We start from the raw sequence: 17,155 nt of genomic DNA, 5'->3' as shown, positions 1-17,155 counted from the left end.
ATTTGACAATTGTTGGACATGCCTATGTCAGGTTTCTTCAAGCCTTGAATGCCTCTAACCCTTTTGTTCTTGTTTATGCTTATCAGGTTATCAAAATTCACATGGCATAACCTCTTATGCCATAAGCACCTTTCTTCTACTTGAGCAATGAAACATGAGCTTCCATTAAGATCTAGGTAGAATAGATTACCTTTTGTTTTCTTTCCAGCCCCATCTAAATTTTCTGTCCCATCCGACAAATTGGCCTTTCAATTCATGAATTCTACCTTGAATCCAATATATTCAATTGAGCCACACTAAGTAGATTATGCTTCATTCCTTCAACCCAATAAGAAGTATCACATCTGAGATCATCAGTTAGTGTAATACAACCTTTACCTTTCACATAACATGTTTCATCAATACCAAATCTAATACATCCACCATCATAGTGTACCAAGTTCTCAAATTTAGAGTTTTCACTAGTGATATGGTGAGAAAAGAGACTATCAATAATCCATGTATCATTCTTTATAATATATGAGATACAAGCCATCTTATTATTCTCGTCATCTGATTCATCCTAAATATCAATGTAGACCATTTCATCTTCATCTTCACTACATTTAGAATCTTTAGCAATGTAACAAGATTTCTTACCTTTTTCCTTGTAGTCCTTATAGCTTTTGAAGTCCTTCTTGCCCTTGTACTCATCATGCTTCTTTTCTTCTTCACCTTCTTTGTTTGGACACCTTGCAGCAATGTGACCAACTTGATCACAAGAAAAGTAGATCAAAGGAATTTTGTCTTTCTACTTCCCTTTTCCCTTGAGAAATCTTCTTACAAGAAATGCTTTGATGACTTCAAGATCTTCATCATAACCATCTTCATCCTCACTATCAAATTGCATTTTAAATTTTGCTTCTTTCTTCTTGAGTGATAGCTTGGCTTGAAATGCAATTAAAAACTTGGTTTTATCTTGGCATGAAATTCTTGTTGGTTTTGTGGAGGTTTTTAATTTAAAGCTTAACACTCTTTGGTTTTCTCTTACTAATGAAATTATGTGGTTCATCTAGAAACAAAAAACTAACAGGCAATGAGACCTAATCAAGTTTTCTCTAAAACTCACCCAATCTCTTATCATCTCACATGTCATTGCCATCATTGAAGTTCCAAGGGAGAGCTTCCTAGTGATGCTTAGAGAAGGTAACATGTTGTTGTTCCAGGAAGATGTCTAGATTTCAAATTTATTTCCCAATGATGAGGACATTGCAAGTCTCAATCACAGTACCACCAGTTCTACACCTCAACAATTAGATTACCACAGATTCATTGAGCCTGAGCAAGTCCAACATGAGGCAACTTAAATTTTTGAAAATAACAACCTTAAGGGAAGCTACTCATAGAAACCAAGTTGAAGATGTTATCTATGAAGATAATTGCAATTTGAACAATATCAATTTTAGAAGCAACTATAATGATGGATGAGATTGATCTCTTTTGTTTGATGATTTAGCTCTTTCTAGTTTAGTAGACCTATTAGATGAATATCTAGGTCCTTTGGAGCTCAGGCCTACACTTTTGTAAATTTTATATGCATATTGATCTTATTTTACTTCTATATTTAGTTGACCAACTATCTCTAATATAAAATAAAATTTTATAATAATATTGTTGAAAATGTAACAAGAACAAATGACATTGCATATATAACATAATACTTTTTGTATTAGATTGTGATATATTTTCAATTTTAATAATTATCTATAAGATGTATATATTATATGTTTCCTATATATAAAGTTCTATAATATATAATTTAAATTTTATAAAAATTGTTGTGAAATATAAATTGTTAATAAAAATATTTATATAATTATATACTTTAAAAAAAAAATTAAATATCGAGAGTTCAAAAAAAAAGGGAGGCTGAACCTCAACCAATCAATCTAGGAGTATTAAAATACAAGATACAAAATATTACAGTTGATTACAAAATTACATAATAAGAGGCACTACAGAGAATAATTCAAAAACGGATCTACAAGTGATGCTAGGAGTGCAAATTATCATCATGGTTAATTGATCTAGTTAGTCCACCCAAGACTGTCCTCCATCCAAACAACCTTCTTCTACTCTAGAGTATGTGAAGTAATGCCAAGATGATCAAAATTGGCCTTTTTGTTGTCTCTTATATCCTGTAGCAGCTTCTCAAGAGCCTCATCAAAAGCAATTTTGTTGCCACAAGACTGGCCCACTCATAATCATCTATTACCTCATAAATGAACATCAAAGCATGGCCATGCCTGAGGAATCACAAAAGCTTCTCTCTCTCCAGAATCATCATGCAACAGACCTAGGAAGCAAATTTGAATTGGGTGAGTTTTCTAAAAAACCTAGTAAGGGTCATATTAATGCCTTGTAATTTATACTCATTCCTTAATTTCCAAAAAAACCAAAGTGTTAGGATTAACCTCAGACAGAAATAACAGTTGCATGCAAATATAACCAATACCAAAAAATAGTAGATTGCATAAAAGAGAACACAAGACACCAAGATTTAACTTGGTTCACCCAATCCCTGGGCTACGTCTAGCAACAACAAGTCCAATATTATTATTATCCAGTGATTACAACTTGATTACAATCTATAATCTCTTACAACTCAATACCACTACAAGAACCAATTTTTTCATAACACATTATGAAAATCCCTAACCCTAAGTCTTTTTATACAAACTTTTTTCTGCTTAAAAAATTAGGGCTAGAATAATAGAAAAATTGTAGCAGACACCTTTTACAATAATATGTCATTTTTGGCTTTTGGTGTGCTGCCTCCAAAAACCCCTATGGGTGAATTGCCTGTCAACCCCACCCTATATTGCAATAGGAAACACACCTCATCTTGGAGGTGCTACCCCCAATCTCCTGTAGAAATAATCAGGACGAAAACTACATCGATTAAACCTCTGAGTCTGATTAGGCTCCACATTACAAAAATCTCCCACTAGGAGACTAATCAGACTCCATAATAGTAAACTCCCACTTGGAGATTGATCATAGCACTACTAAACCTATAGCTCCCAGTGTAATATTAAACCACCCTGGACTCTATTGTTCATTTAGTCTGTTCAGTCTAGAAAACCAAAGGAAGCTAAAGAAAAGTTCATCTTCTCCCTTGTCACTACTTTTGTAAACATGTCTGTTGGATTATCATGTGTATGTTTCTTCTCCAACTTTAACTATCCATCATTCAAAACTAATATACCTAGATGACTCATATACCTGCTAATGACTCCCACTACGTGCGCAATATCTAGCCTAGTGCATACCATAGCATATATCAAGCTTCCTACATCAGATTTCTATCTAATAAAATAAACCCATACTTTTCTAGTTGCATCATCAATAAATGTAACATAATAATGAGAGCCACCAAGGGAAGATACTTGAGTTGGTCCCCATACATTTGTATGCACAAGCTCTAATTTCTCACTTTTATTTTCCTTCCCTGTCTTCACAAAACTCACTCTCTTTTGTTTTCCATATACACAACTTTCACAAAAATCCATATTAACACATTTCAGACCTGAAAAAACCATCTTTGAACAAATTAATTTCATACCTTTCTCACTCCTATGCCCAAGTCTATTGTGCCATAGTGTTGTATCAGAATCTATAGTAGCTATTTGTTCTCCCTGCTCAACTACAACAACTATTCTTGAACACTCATTTTTCTCTAAAACAATCAAAGTAGAAGGAACAATATAACCTATACAAAGATATAGGGTTCCTACTTTCATACCTTTTGTTACTACAAGGGAACCTTTTGAAACCTTTCAATTTTTATCATTAAAAGTAACTACACAAACTTCATCACCGAGTTGCCCTGCTAAAATTAAATTCCTACTCAGCCTTGAAACATGTCTTAAATCATGTAGTAGCCAATGATTCTCATTCTGCAACTTAATCCTAACTTTTCCTTTTACAATAATCTGATAGGGTTCATTATCCCTAAAATAAACAAGCCCAAAATCCCCCTGGACATAATCAATGAAATAGCCTCTATGAGGTGTAGCATGAAATGAAGCACCAGAATCTAAAACCCATGAATCATCAACACTTTCTAAAGATAGAAGCAAAAAATCCTCTTCATATTTTTTACTGACCACATTTGTCTCCTTGTTCCGTTATGGTTTATCTCCTTTGTTGTTCTTTTGAGTCCAACAATCTTTCTTCTTATGCCTTATTTTACCACAGTACCAACAATCTCTTGGTCCTCTGGATTGAGACCTCTTCCCCTTTGACTTTCCTCTTGATTTCCCATGATTTCCAGAATTATTTCCTCTCTCAATTGTTCTACCTATGCTTTGTGCATTCAAATCATTTCTTGATGTAGATCCACCTAAGGATTTCCTATGAGTTTCCTTGCTCAAAATAGCACCGATCACATCATCAACTTTTAGGGTATTAGATCCAGAAACAGAATTATTCACAGCCATTACCAAGCCATTCCAACTTTTAGACAAAGAACACAAAATCAAGAGAGCCCAAATTTCTTCATCAAAATTAATACCCACAGGAGATAACTAACTTTTAATAGTATTAAACTCATTTAAATGATTTGTAACAGATCCACCTTCTGTCATTTTCATATTAAATAAATGCTTCATGATAAATACCTTATTTGAAATGGAAGATTTTTCATACAATTTCACTAGGGTGCCCATCAACTCTTTTGTCATATTCGTTTTTGTAATGTTAAATGTCACTGATGGTGCCAAGCATAATTGAATGCTTCCAAGTGTCTTTTTGTCTAAAATCTCTCAGTCCTCATTTGACATAGTTCCCTATTTCGTGGATTTTTCTTCCAATGACTTCCATAAGTCCTTCTGATAAAGATAGTCTCTCATTTGCATCTTCTATAACTGAAACTTCTGCCTATTAAACTTCTCCACCTTTAACTTACCCTCATCTATCATAGCTCCCACTCAACCGTGAGACCTTCCTGTACAGGATCGCTAAAAGCAAATGATGATGGTCTGGATTTTAAAAAAATGATAGCGGTCTGGCTTTGATACCATTTCTTAGGATTAACCTCATGCATAAATAATAGTTATATGCAAATATAATGAATACCAAAAAATAGTAGATCACATAAAAGAGAACATAAGACACTAAGATTTAACGTGGTTCATCCAATCCTTGGGCTAGGTCCACCAACAACAAGTCCAATATTATTATTATCCAGTGATTTCAATCTGATTACAAACCATAATCCCTTATAGCTCAATACTGCTGCAAGAACCAATTTTTGCATCATACATTATGAAAATCCCTAACCCTACGCCTTTTTATACAAGTTATTTGCCGCTTACAAAATTAAGGCTAGAATAATAGAAAAATATTAGCCAATGCCTTTTACAATATAAGGTCATTTTTTTCTTCCCCTATGGGGGCATTGCCCCTCTACCCTACCTTGTACTACAATAGGAAGCACACTTAGGGCACTACCCCTTGACCCTATCTTGCAGACGCTGCCCCCAGACCCTGTAGAAATAATATGGAGGGAAATCATGCCAAATAAACTTATGTGTTTGATTAGGCTCCACATCACAACACAAAGGATGGAAGGCAAGAGAATATGGCAAAAAAGATTAACATCTTTGTGATCATGAGTATAAACATGTATATAACTATATAATTTAGTTAAATTAATAAAAAAATTAAAACACTTATAGCTTCAGTGAAAACACCCCTCAAACAAGACTAACTCTATTTTTAATTTTCCTGCCTCAAATTTAAAAAATATATTTTCTTTGATCCTTTTCTACTGTTACAGTAGCTTTGATAGCCATTGTTGGTTTGGATAAATACCTTACTCAACAGAGACTATTATTTGACATGTGGCCATAGAAAGTCTTCTATTGATCTATATACTATGCATAGTTTAGAATTTTAGTTATGGGCTTTTTTATTTGATATATCCTACCAAGCTTGCAAATAATATGATTCATAAAGCTTTTCAATGATAAACATGTCACATATAAGGTCAGGAATTCCTTTATCCTGCTCATGTCTATCAATACAACTTCAAAAAATTTACCAGTCATAGAACAATATCATAGGAAAACATATTCCAAAATTGGTGGGGATTATCTCAGAAACTCTAACGCTAGAGAATATAATAAGAATGAATTCCAGCAACAACAATAGAGAGCTAGACTTAGCTAGAATAATTTATAACAATCCAAGGTACATTTTCTCTTCCATTTCTCCTCACCAACAATGGCTTGAACCAATTTTTTCAAGTTTCTCTAATTTGTACTTAAAACCCTCTTCTTGGGTTTCTAGGGTTTTAGAAATTTGACTAAATTATGATTCTAATTTTAATTTGGAGACTAATCTGGAAGAATTGTGTGCCAAAAATTCCCTCAAGCTATCTCCCAATTCATTACACATGTACTTAGAACGTCAAAAGTTAAAAAAATCTCGCAAAATTCCATTTAGGTTTTTCAATTGGACCAGAATGCAACAGGGTTTTGAGTACGAATTAGCCTCCTATGTTGCTGTGATCGAGTCCTTGGGAGCTATGAAGGATGTGGACAGTATTTGTGTTTTTGCCTCAACTTTGAAAGCTAAGATATCTGAGAACCCTAAAAATGTCGAAGATACAATAAATTCTTCAAACTTGGAAAACCATGAGAACAGGGAATTGCCAAAATCCAAATTAAAGCTCTATGCACGCAATATTTTGATGAAGAATTTTGGTAGGATAGGAATTGTAGAGGAAGCATGGAACATTTGGCATGCAATGAAGAAAAATGTGATTCAGCCTGAGATTTTTACTTACAACTATTTAATTGATGCATTGGTGAATGGGAATTATGTAGATAGGGTTGAGAGAATTTTGGAAATGATGATCAAAGAAGCTAGAGTTGGGGTAGGAATGGACCAAATGTTGTTTCCTATAATATGATTATCAAGGGGGGTTTGTAAAGCTGGAAGGGTTGAGGCAGCCATGCACTAGTTGAGACAAATAGAAGTTAATCATTATTTTCTTGATCAGATTACATATTTAACCCTTATGTAGGCCTTTCATGCAGAGGGTAGGTGTCATGCCCAAAATACAGAGGGCAAGAACAGACAATTTTTTTTTTATATATTAATAATTAAAATTAAATACACTAAGTGCGATATGTTTTTTTCACAAGTTAAGGTACATGTATAATGTAAGACAGAACAGGTTCTCCTTTCAGGACTAGATCATTAAATCTAAACATTTTTTGCTAAATTGATTAATTCAATTAATTAATTTAAACAAGCCAAATTAAATTATTTAAAGGATCTAGCTCATTATCACTTTTTTTTACTTTGAAAATATTTTAAACATTCAGATAACAATTCAAATAAATACCAATCTAATTATTTTTAAACATTTGAAATAAAAAGGACTTACTAATTAATATAATATCACATCCATAATTTAAACTTTATTCAAGATTTATTCTAATAATAATAATTTTATTTAAATCTATAATCTAACTAAATTTTATAACCTTTACTAATCTAAAACATTTTAAAATAAAATAACACTAACTCTTGATTTGAAAAAGAACAACATAACCACTTAACATAATAACTCTAAATCATTTTAAAAATAGATTAAATAAAATAACTAACTTATTTTCAACAACATATTAAACCCCTAACGATACTAACCTTTCTTAAAAAATAAATCTAACATTAACTAAAATATAGAATAACAACTAACTAAAACTTTAATGTACTAACTACAATTAACATAACACTTAAAATAACTAATAATTTTAACATATAATAATATAAAAAAATATTAATTAAATTATTAATTGTTAAAACTAACTAAATATACAAAAAATATAATAATTTAAAATTACTTAAAACTATCACTAACTCATTATTTAAAACACATATTAACATTCTTAAACTAAGATTTAAATTAAATCATATAACATAAACTACCTACAATTTAAAACTTTATTTGAAATATAAACTAACCTACACACTTCCTAACTCCCACTAACTCCACATCACACCCTCCTTTTCTCCACCAATTTCCCTTTAACTTTCCCCTCTTTCAACTCTAGCACCAACATGGGGCTGTAGCAGCACCCAACTGCTAACCACCCCACGTGGGGCCCTTTCCCAAAAACTGCCCAAGGATAGAAGGATGGTACGGTTTTGGGGGAGTTTTCAAAAAAAATAGTTTCATTTTTTAATTTCAACTTGACACGCCACTCAAATCGAAACATGACGCTTTTTTTTTCAAATATGTCACCCCCTAATTCATTAGTTCTACCATCTGACACATCAGACCACAAGAGGGTACATTGGGAAGCATAGTTATTCAAATTAATGCACCTAGGAAGTAATGAGTGGGTTGCACTAAAAGTCTTAGGATAGGGGGGTAATAAGTTTTAAAAGTTTATTAGGTAGGACTATTTTTTAATAATATATTTAGGATATTTTGATATATTTTTATTTCTTTTTTTTTTTTTTTGATTTTTGTGATTTAATGGAGTTTCACAAATGATTCTCAAAGGAAATCAAAAAGGAATATTCTCTATTACATTTAGAGATTAAATTTTTTTTCATACAAAAACCAGTGAGCATTTCTAAACAAGGAAATTTTAAATTTTTTTTCAAAAGTCTTTTTTTTGTCGAAGTGTGGATTTTTTTTGAATGCATCTATTTTTATAACAATGGGCATATATATATATATATATATATATATATATATATATATATATATAAAGTATAGAATTTGATTGTCAACTATATTTCGCGTTTAAGGAAAATTATATATATATATATTTATTTTAAAGTGTTGAATTGGTGCAAAACAAATCTATTTAACCAAGGAAGTATATATTTGTTTTATTTTTCTCTCTACGTTAATTTTAATCATTGACTTTACAAATTTGTTTAACTTAATGTAAGGTTGTTTTATCTCCTAATAAACATGAAATTGAATTGAAGTTCCAACCATATCCGAAAAAAAAAATCTTAACATAATTAAACTCAAAATTCAATAAATTGCATGTCACCCTTTATCCATTTTTCAAAACACACATGCATAAACTGAAATACTATAAGACCCAATGCAAGAATATTACTCAATCACTTTTTCTATTAAACCACTTGATTCAAAGGCTCTACCAGGAAAGAACCAGTAAGAAAACTTGACATCCTTTCCACTTCAACAATACGTTTAAATACATTTTTACACAAGATTTCAATCCTAAGGAGAAAACTCCCACATAACTGAATTTCAATAACAATTTGAATTTTCTTCTTGGGCCTTACAAGGGATCCATTTCAATTTCTGCAATACATCACGATGATCAAGGAGAGAATGAAAACTAACCGGGTGACACAAACATATCATGAAGACAAAATCAGACATTCACTAACATCCCGGGGTTTGTACAATAGGTTCGACATTGAACTAGACTAGGGAGAATGTGGATTTTTCCAATAGGAGATGTCAGACACAACACCATAAAAGGTGCCCTTTTGGGGCTATAAACTCAAGAACTTTTGTTCTTCCATTCTTACATTCCAAAACTCATACGTGGTTTGTGCTGGCAAGTAGGGGCCATAACACCCTACCCTCTCTCCCTCTTCTTGTCCTGAGAAGAGACTCTACACTGTCAGAGTCCAACTAAAGACCTTCCCTCATACATGGCCACTTCTGTCCTATCTGAGGGTGAGTAATGCCAAAACAACCCAAATAATCCCTTCGAAATTTAAAGCAAAATGCAAAGGAAGAACATTCAAAGAAACATGTTTCAATCCCTCCCAAAACATATTCAACACACATACAAATATACAAATACAATAAAACAGAAACATGAAGCACAACATGAACAAAATGAGGTGACCTATTTCTACCTTCAAAATTGAGTTATTGCAAATGAAAAAATTTGAGATGAGCATTCCCTTGCTTCTCCTTCTCCTTCAATCTTGAATTTCACTCTAAAACTAGAGGTTGGGTGAACACTCCAAACCCTCTCAAAAATGCCTCTAAAAAAGATCCTCAACTCAACCACCTCAAAAAGGCAATAACTCCTCCACTTGCCCAAAAGTTCTAGAGGCTTCTAACTCAACTAGACCTAAGGCTAACCTCAAGGTGGAGTTAAAGTTATCCCACCCGTGAAATCATTCAATTTTCGTAATAAAGCAAAAATGGAGTTTTTGAGTGACCATAAAAGTCAACAAAAGGGGCTAGGGGGGGTGGAAAATGCCCCCAACCCATAGTCATACCCTTTGGGTACTTAGATTTCATGTTCTTATGCCTTTACAATTAATTAGGAACCTAACAAATGCTAAGAAATTTTAGGACTTTCTAACAACCTTCAAAATCCAAAATTAAACACTAATCCAAATTAGGGTAATTAATCTCGATTACTAATTGATTAGCAAAAAGGGTAACAAACCTAATCCAACTTAAATCTTTAGGTTATTTGGTTAACCCTAACTATCATGCTGGAGTACATATACAATTTATGAGTGTCAAGTGACACTATTAAAAAAACACTGTTACGAAACATTAGCATTTAAAGATTACAGAATGATACATTCATACATCTCATGATACAAATAAAATACGAACAATAGGGTTTGCATCTTTCATCATATTTAACCCTGGTTTCAACAAATGGTACATAGGGTTCAGTTTTGTTTCTCCATTAGATTTCTCTACTAAAATATCCTACACACATTAGTAGCTCAAGAAAATTACATGCATATATGTATATAATGTATCAGGGAAATCACATAAATTAAAACATCCATCTTTCAATTGGTTAACTATTTATCTCATTTTTTTATTCATATTCTTAATCATTAAAATTGCATAATCAAAGTGTTAATTTTGCATTCGCTTACTTCATCAGTTTACATGTTCATAAAGCATTAAATGACATAATCAAATATATGAAAGTAAAACATAACACAACATGAAATAATATAATATGTTTAGTGTATCCAATAGTGTCTCGACATATCGAGTCATGAGTATCAAAATAATAATGTATCAACTACACTGAGATGGGTCAGGGCGAGGCCTCACAGTAGCTTTGATTAGACTTTATCACTTTCCTAGGAGATGTTTGATAGAAAGTTAGAAATACCTTCCCATGCATACAATTTAGTGATTTTTGGACTATGTAATGAAGGTAGGCCATACTAGGGCAATAAGCTTCTAGGTGATATGTTGAGGAAAGAATGCAAGCCTAATTTGGAAATTTATATTACCCTCATTGATTCTTTTTTTAAAGTGGGTGACAAGGAGAACACCCTAAAACTTTTGGAACAGGTGCAGGAAAGTGGATACAAACTGGACAAGTTTACATGCAACACAATTGTTAATGGACTTTGTAAAGTTGGTGAAGTGGAATAGGCTTGAGATTTTTTGGAATGGTCTCAGGTGCTTGGTCTTGATGTCAATGAGTTTTCTTATCGAGCAATCATTGATGGGCTAAGTAAAGCTGGTAAAATAGAGGAAGCAAAAAAAGTTTTTAAGGTAATGTCTGAGAGGGGATGTGTTGGAGATGTATACTACTTCAATGCAATCATTGATGGGCTTTCCAAAGCTATAGACATATAGAAGGCTATAAGGATTTTGTGTTGCATGGAAAAGGAAGGTTGTGAACCAACAGTTTACACCTATACTATACTGATTGATGGGCATTTCAAAGTGTGCAATTCAAAGGCAGCCTTAAAACTGTTGGACGAGATGATTGATAGGGGTATTTCCCAAACTATAGTGTCATTTAGGACCCTTTCAATTGGTCTTTTTCTCTCAGATAATGTGACTAGAGCATGTAGAATATTGGATGAGCTAGCGACAATGGGTGTGGTTCCTGATACAACATAAGCTGATATGATAAAAGTCATGTGCAAGGCTGGCCATGTGAAAAAGGCATGCAAGTTAGCAGATGGAATTATAGACAGGGGTCATGAAGTTCCTGGAAAACTCCGATGTGCATTCATCAATGCACTGCAAAAAGCTGGAAAGGCAGATATGGCCTTCAAAATGTTACATAGCAAGATTGGCATTGGGTATAATAGTTCAGGAAGAATAAAAAGGCGAATTAAGTTCCAAACACTTGTAGAACCTAACAAGTAAAGTGCAAACTAGATGCCTGGTAAAATTGCAAAACATTGAAGACAAATTTTGGACAAAGTTTTCCAGCCATTTTGGAGATTGAGGTGAGATGCATTATATTGAACAGTTAAGTGTTTTTAATTAATTTGTAGAAAAACAGCTTCAGGCATTGTGTATGGGTTTAGTTTTCTAACTTTATTTCTAGAATTGCCAAGTTCAATGTAGCATGCATTGGAGTATAAACCCTTCCCCATCATCATAAATGATATCAATAGTCACAAACACTTTTAATTCTTATTGCAGAATAGCAATGCTCTCTTGGGAAGGCCGAACAATATTGTGTCATAAGTTAGCCCTTCTATTTCATCCCAAAATGAAGGCTAGTTTGTATTGAGGGGCCAATATCATTTCATAGAGAAAATACATAGAGATATGTGAATTTGATTTTCAAGAATTCAATGCATTCAAATGAAAGTTGCAGTAATTCAAAGAGTTATTTTATTTTTCTTTTGTTTCTAAATTGACAAAGCAATTCATGATTCAATTTCTATCTTAGTTTGCTCAGTGTAAGCTTTACTCTCTTTTGGTTGGTTACTGTTTTATGATAGTTCAATTTTCTTATTATGTCTTTTTGTTTGAGTTATAGAGACAATAACCTTCAAGCCCAATTTTATTGGCTAAATTGCTTGACATCAACCTTTTTCAAATGCAATTTATTCCTCAAATATGTTCCAAGAGGTCCTTTTGAGGTTGGACCACACCTTTAAAGGCATGATTTTCTTGTTATTAAGGCTATGTACCCAGTTGTTTGATTATCAATTACCTTTTATGATCATTCATTTGTTTGTCATATTTATTTTATGAATCTCTCATAATGCTATAGACATCCACCTACTTGATACTGTTGGTGATGAACAATGCTTTATGGTATTAAGATATGGGAATCAAGTGTTGTTGACAAAGAATTATCATATTTGAAGATCATAAATGATTAGGCTTTAGCAAATTTAAAGCTTTATGGATTGATCATTGGCATGATAACAATTACATACAGAGAGAGTAAGCGGATTATATATGTATGATTCTTTTCTGCAATCTAATTTATCATACACCTGCTTGGTCCAAATCACTTGTACTTGAAGAATCAATCTCTTATCATAATAAGGACTTATTCTTGAAATAACTTGAAGGCATAAAATAGCTCTAGCCTTCTCCTTGATTTTAGAAGAAACAACTATGCTATATAAAATTATATGTACTTTATTGATCCAATTGGCACTCACATGTTCAGATTTTTTTGCAAAAAGCATAAGAATCTTGATATACCTAGCCCTAGGTATTTTATCATACCAATGCTTCCCTTCTCAACCTACTACTAGGGTTTCAAAGGGTCACCTTTCAAACCATTAGTTGTTCTCAAACTATGGAGCAAGTGCTAAGTAGCTATAGTCAACTCTAACAAAATGTGATTAGAGGCTTGATTTACTTTCTAATGCCAAATGCCTTCTTATCTTTAGAATAGTTATTATCTTGATGCCTCTTTCAATTTCACTACAAGTTTTATGTGATAAAATCTTGTAGTGCCTCTCGTGTTTGTAGTCGGTGCCTTGTTTGTTTTTATTTGAGAGATACTTGATACTCTTATTGTTATTTATATTTTGAGATGACTTGAGGGTCAGATGTATACTTTGATTTAGTACCATAGATGCTTTACTACTATACTATTTAGTTTATCATATTTGTATGTTGATGCTATTTTGAGTTGACAATATATCTATGATGATATCTAGTTATATGGTTTATTGGACATATTTTTTGATTATGTTATGAGATGGGTTTTATGCTATGGTTATTTATGTTATTCTTGTATCTTTATGCTAACGTGAGTGATGTAAATGGATTAACTAGGTATTTAATGCATTTTGCTTTGTCTATGATATTATGCAATTGCACTTGATCATGTGTCTTAGTGTGTAGGATTTATATCCCTGGCAGTAGCACATGGAGTTAGTGATTAAGCTATTCATATTTACCAATGTCATCCCTATATAGTCAACGTATCCTTATTTTAATTGTTTAAATTAAAACCTTTCAGTGATTAGTAAATCCGAACTCATCTACATTATGTGATTAGACCAGTGAGCATGTTTGTGCTTTTAGAGGTTTGCTCTATTGAAAGTATTAAGTGATTTTCTGTGATTTTGGATTTTTGAGTTTTAAATTTTTTTGTATTTGTGAGGCCTCACCCTGACCCATCATAGCATAGTTGATACTTTATTATTTTGATGCTCATGACTCGATATGTCGAGATACTATCAGATACACTGAACATTATTATGCTATTATATGTTGTGTGATGTTTTACTTTTAGATGTTTGATTATGTCATTTAATGCTTTATGAACATGTATACTAATAAAGTAAGTGAATGCAGAATTAACACTTTCGTTATGCAATTTTAATGATTGAGAATATGAGTAGAATGAGATAAACAATTTATTATTTGAAAGATGGATGTTTTAATTGATGTTATTTTCCTGATACGTTATATACATATATGCATGTGATTTTCTTGAGCTACTAATGTGTGCAATGAGTGTGCAGGATATTTTAGCCGAGAAATCTAATGGAGAAATGAAACTAAACCCTATGCACCATTGTGGAAACTAGGGTTAAATATGATGAAGGATGCAAACCTCGTTGTTCATTGTTAATTTGTATCGTGGATTGAATGAATGTATCATTTTGTAATCCTTAAATGTTAATGTTTCATAACAGTGTTTTTATAGTGTTACTTGACACTCATGAAATTGTATATGCATTCCAGGATGATAGTTAGGATTAACTAAATAACCTAAATATCTAAATCAGACTAGCTTAGTGACCTTTTTTCTAATTAGTTAGTAATTGAGGTTAATTACCCTAATCAGGATTAGTGTTTAATCTGCATTTTTGAAGGTTAGAATGTCTTAGAAAATTTCTTGGCTTTTGATAGGTCCCTAATTAATCCTAAAAGCCTAAAATCATGAAATCTAAGTACCCAAGGGGTATGGGTATGGGTTGGTGGCATTTTCCACCCCCCTAGCCCCTTTTGTTGACTTTTATGGTAACTCAAAAACCTCATTTTTGCTTTATTGCGAAAATTGTTTGATTTCATCATGAGTTAGATAACTTTAACTCCCCCTTGAGGTTTACTTTAGGACTAGTTGAGTTAGAAGTCTCTAGAACTTTAGGCAAGTGGGGGAGTTATTGTCCTTTGGAGGTGGTTGAGTAATGATCTTATTTAGAGGCATTTATGAGAGATTTTGAGTGTTCACCCAACCTCTAGTTTTAGAGAGGAATTAAAAATTGAAGGAGAAGGAGAAGGAAGGAAAAGCTCATCTCAAATTGGTTCATTTTGCTATAACCCTATTTTTGAAGGTAGGAATCCTTTAGCTTTTTTTGCTCATGTTGTTCATGTTTTGTTCATGCTTAAGTTATTGTGTTTGCATTTGTATGTTTGTGTGTGTGTTGAGTATGTTGGGAGGGATTGAAACAAGTTTTCTTAAATATCTTTCCTTTGTGTTTTGCTTTGAATTTTGAAGGTATTTTATGGATGTATTGGCATTAATCACCCTCGGATAGGGAAAAAGTGGCCATGTATGGGGGAAGGTCTTTAGTTGGACTCCAACAATGTAGATTCTCTTCTTAGGATGAGAAGAGGGAGAGAGGATAGGGTGTTATGGCCCCTACTTGTCAACACAAACCACGTATGAGTTTTGGAATGTAAAAATGGAAGAACAAAAGTTTTTGAGTTTATAGCCCCGATTGGGCACCTATTATGGTGTTGTGTCTGACATCTCCTGTTGGAAAAATCCACCTTCTCACTAGTCTAGTTCAATGCTGAACTTGTTGTGAAAATCTGGGATGGGAGTAAATGTCTGATTTCGTCTTCATGATATGTTTGTTTTTTACCTGGTCAGTTTTCATTCTCTCCATGATCTCCATGATGTTTTACAAAAGTCAAAATGGATCCCTTGTTAAGGGCCAAGAAGAAAATTCAAATTGTTATTGAAATTCAATTATGTGGGAGTTTTCTCCTCGGGATTAAAATCCTGTGCAAAATTGTATTTAAACTTATTATTTAAGTGGCAAGGATGTTGGGTTTTCTTACTGGTTCTTTCTCGATGGAGCCTTGAATCGGGTGGTTTAATATAAAAAAATGATTGAGTAAAAAAAATTTAAAAAAATTGTGTGTTCTTGCCCTTTGTATTTTGGGCATGACATTTTGGTATTAAAGTCCATGTTTCAACACTAGGAGCCTAAAACCATTATGTTTCTGAAACTTAATCTAAACTTTAAATTGTGTAGGATGCCTCCCGTTACACAAAGCAACCGACAAGGTAGAGGTCATAGGGCAAGAGGTGGTAGAGTAGGACAGGAGGATGGACCACCACCACCACCACTACCACCACCTCCGCCACTGAACTCGAATTAGAACATTTTGGATGCCCTTCAGACATTGATTGGTGTAGTCTAGCAGAGACTACCACCTATAGTACAACTAGGGTAGTAGATTCCCAAAGGGGAAGCACAGGATCCTGGAGGAGGCGAGGCCGGTGGTAGAGAGAGGAGTAGGAGTCCCCCACTGAGGTAGGTAGGGGGACAGGGCAAGCATGAGGGTGAGTCAATACATTAGAGAGGACCACCACTCGATAGACCTCCTAGACATATAGGAGATGATATTAGGGAGTTGATATGACTCAAACCACCATTCTATACTAGTTCCACTATGGGAATAGTAGCAAAAGCCTTGTTACAGAGTCTTTGGCAGTGCTTTGGGTTACATCCTTATGGGAGTAATCTGAAGGCATTTCTAGCAGTCCATCAGCTGAGGGGAGATGCCTCCAATTAGTGGCATCAAGAGGAGACTATAAGAGGAGTGAGGATGAATACCCTCATATGGGAGTCATTCTTGGAGAGATTCTGGGATAGGTACCTATTTGAGCACTTCAGATAGAAGTAGATTGAGGAATTTTATTCT

At 33.3% G+C, this 17,155-nt stretch overlaps 1 pseudogene; it reads left to right on the top strand.

Annotated features, from left to right (window-relative positions):
* Window positions 1-6,007: 6,007 nt before the first annotated feature.
* LOC149540959 (uncharacterized) lies at window positions 6,008-12,154 on the top strand (annotated as a pseudogene).
* The last annotated feature ends 5,001 nt before the right edge of the window (window positions 12,155-17,155 follow it).

This window comes from Cupressus sempervirens, chromosome 9, assembly GCF_028749045.1.
Source record: "Cupressus sempervirens isolate cs-2001-9-10 chromosome 9, ASM2874904v1, whole genome shotgun sequence".
Classification (NCBI taxonomy): Eukaryota; Viridiplantae; Streptophyta; class Pinopsida; order Cupressales; family Cupressaceae; genus Cupressus; species Cupressus sempervirens.
The sequence above is the reverse complement of the archived record's forward strand: the minus strand, read 5'-3'. Positions and strand labels throughout refer to the sequence as shown.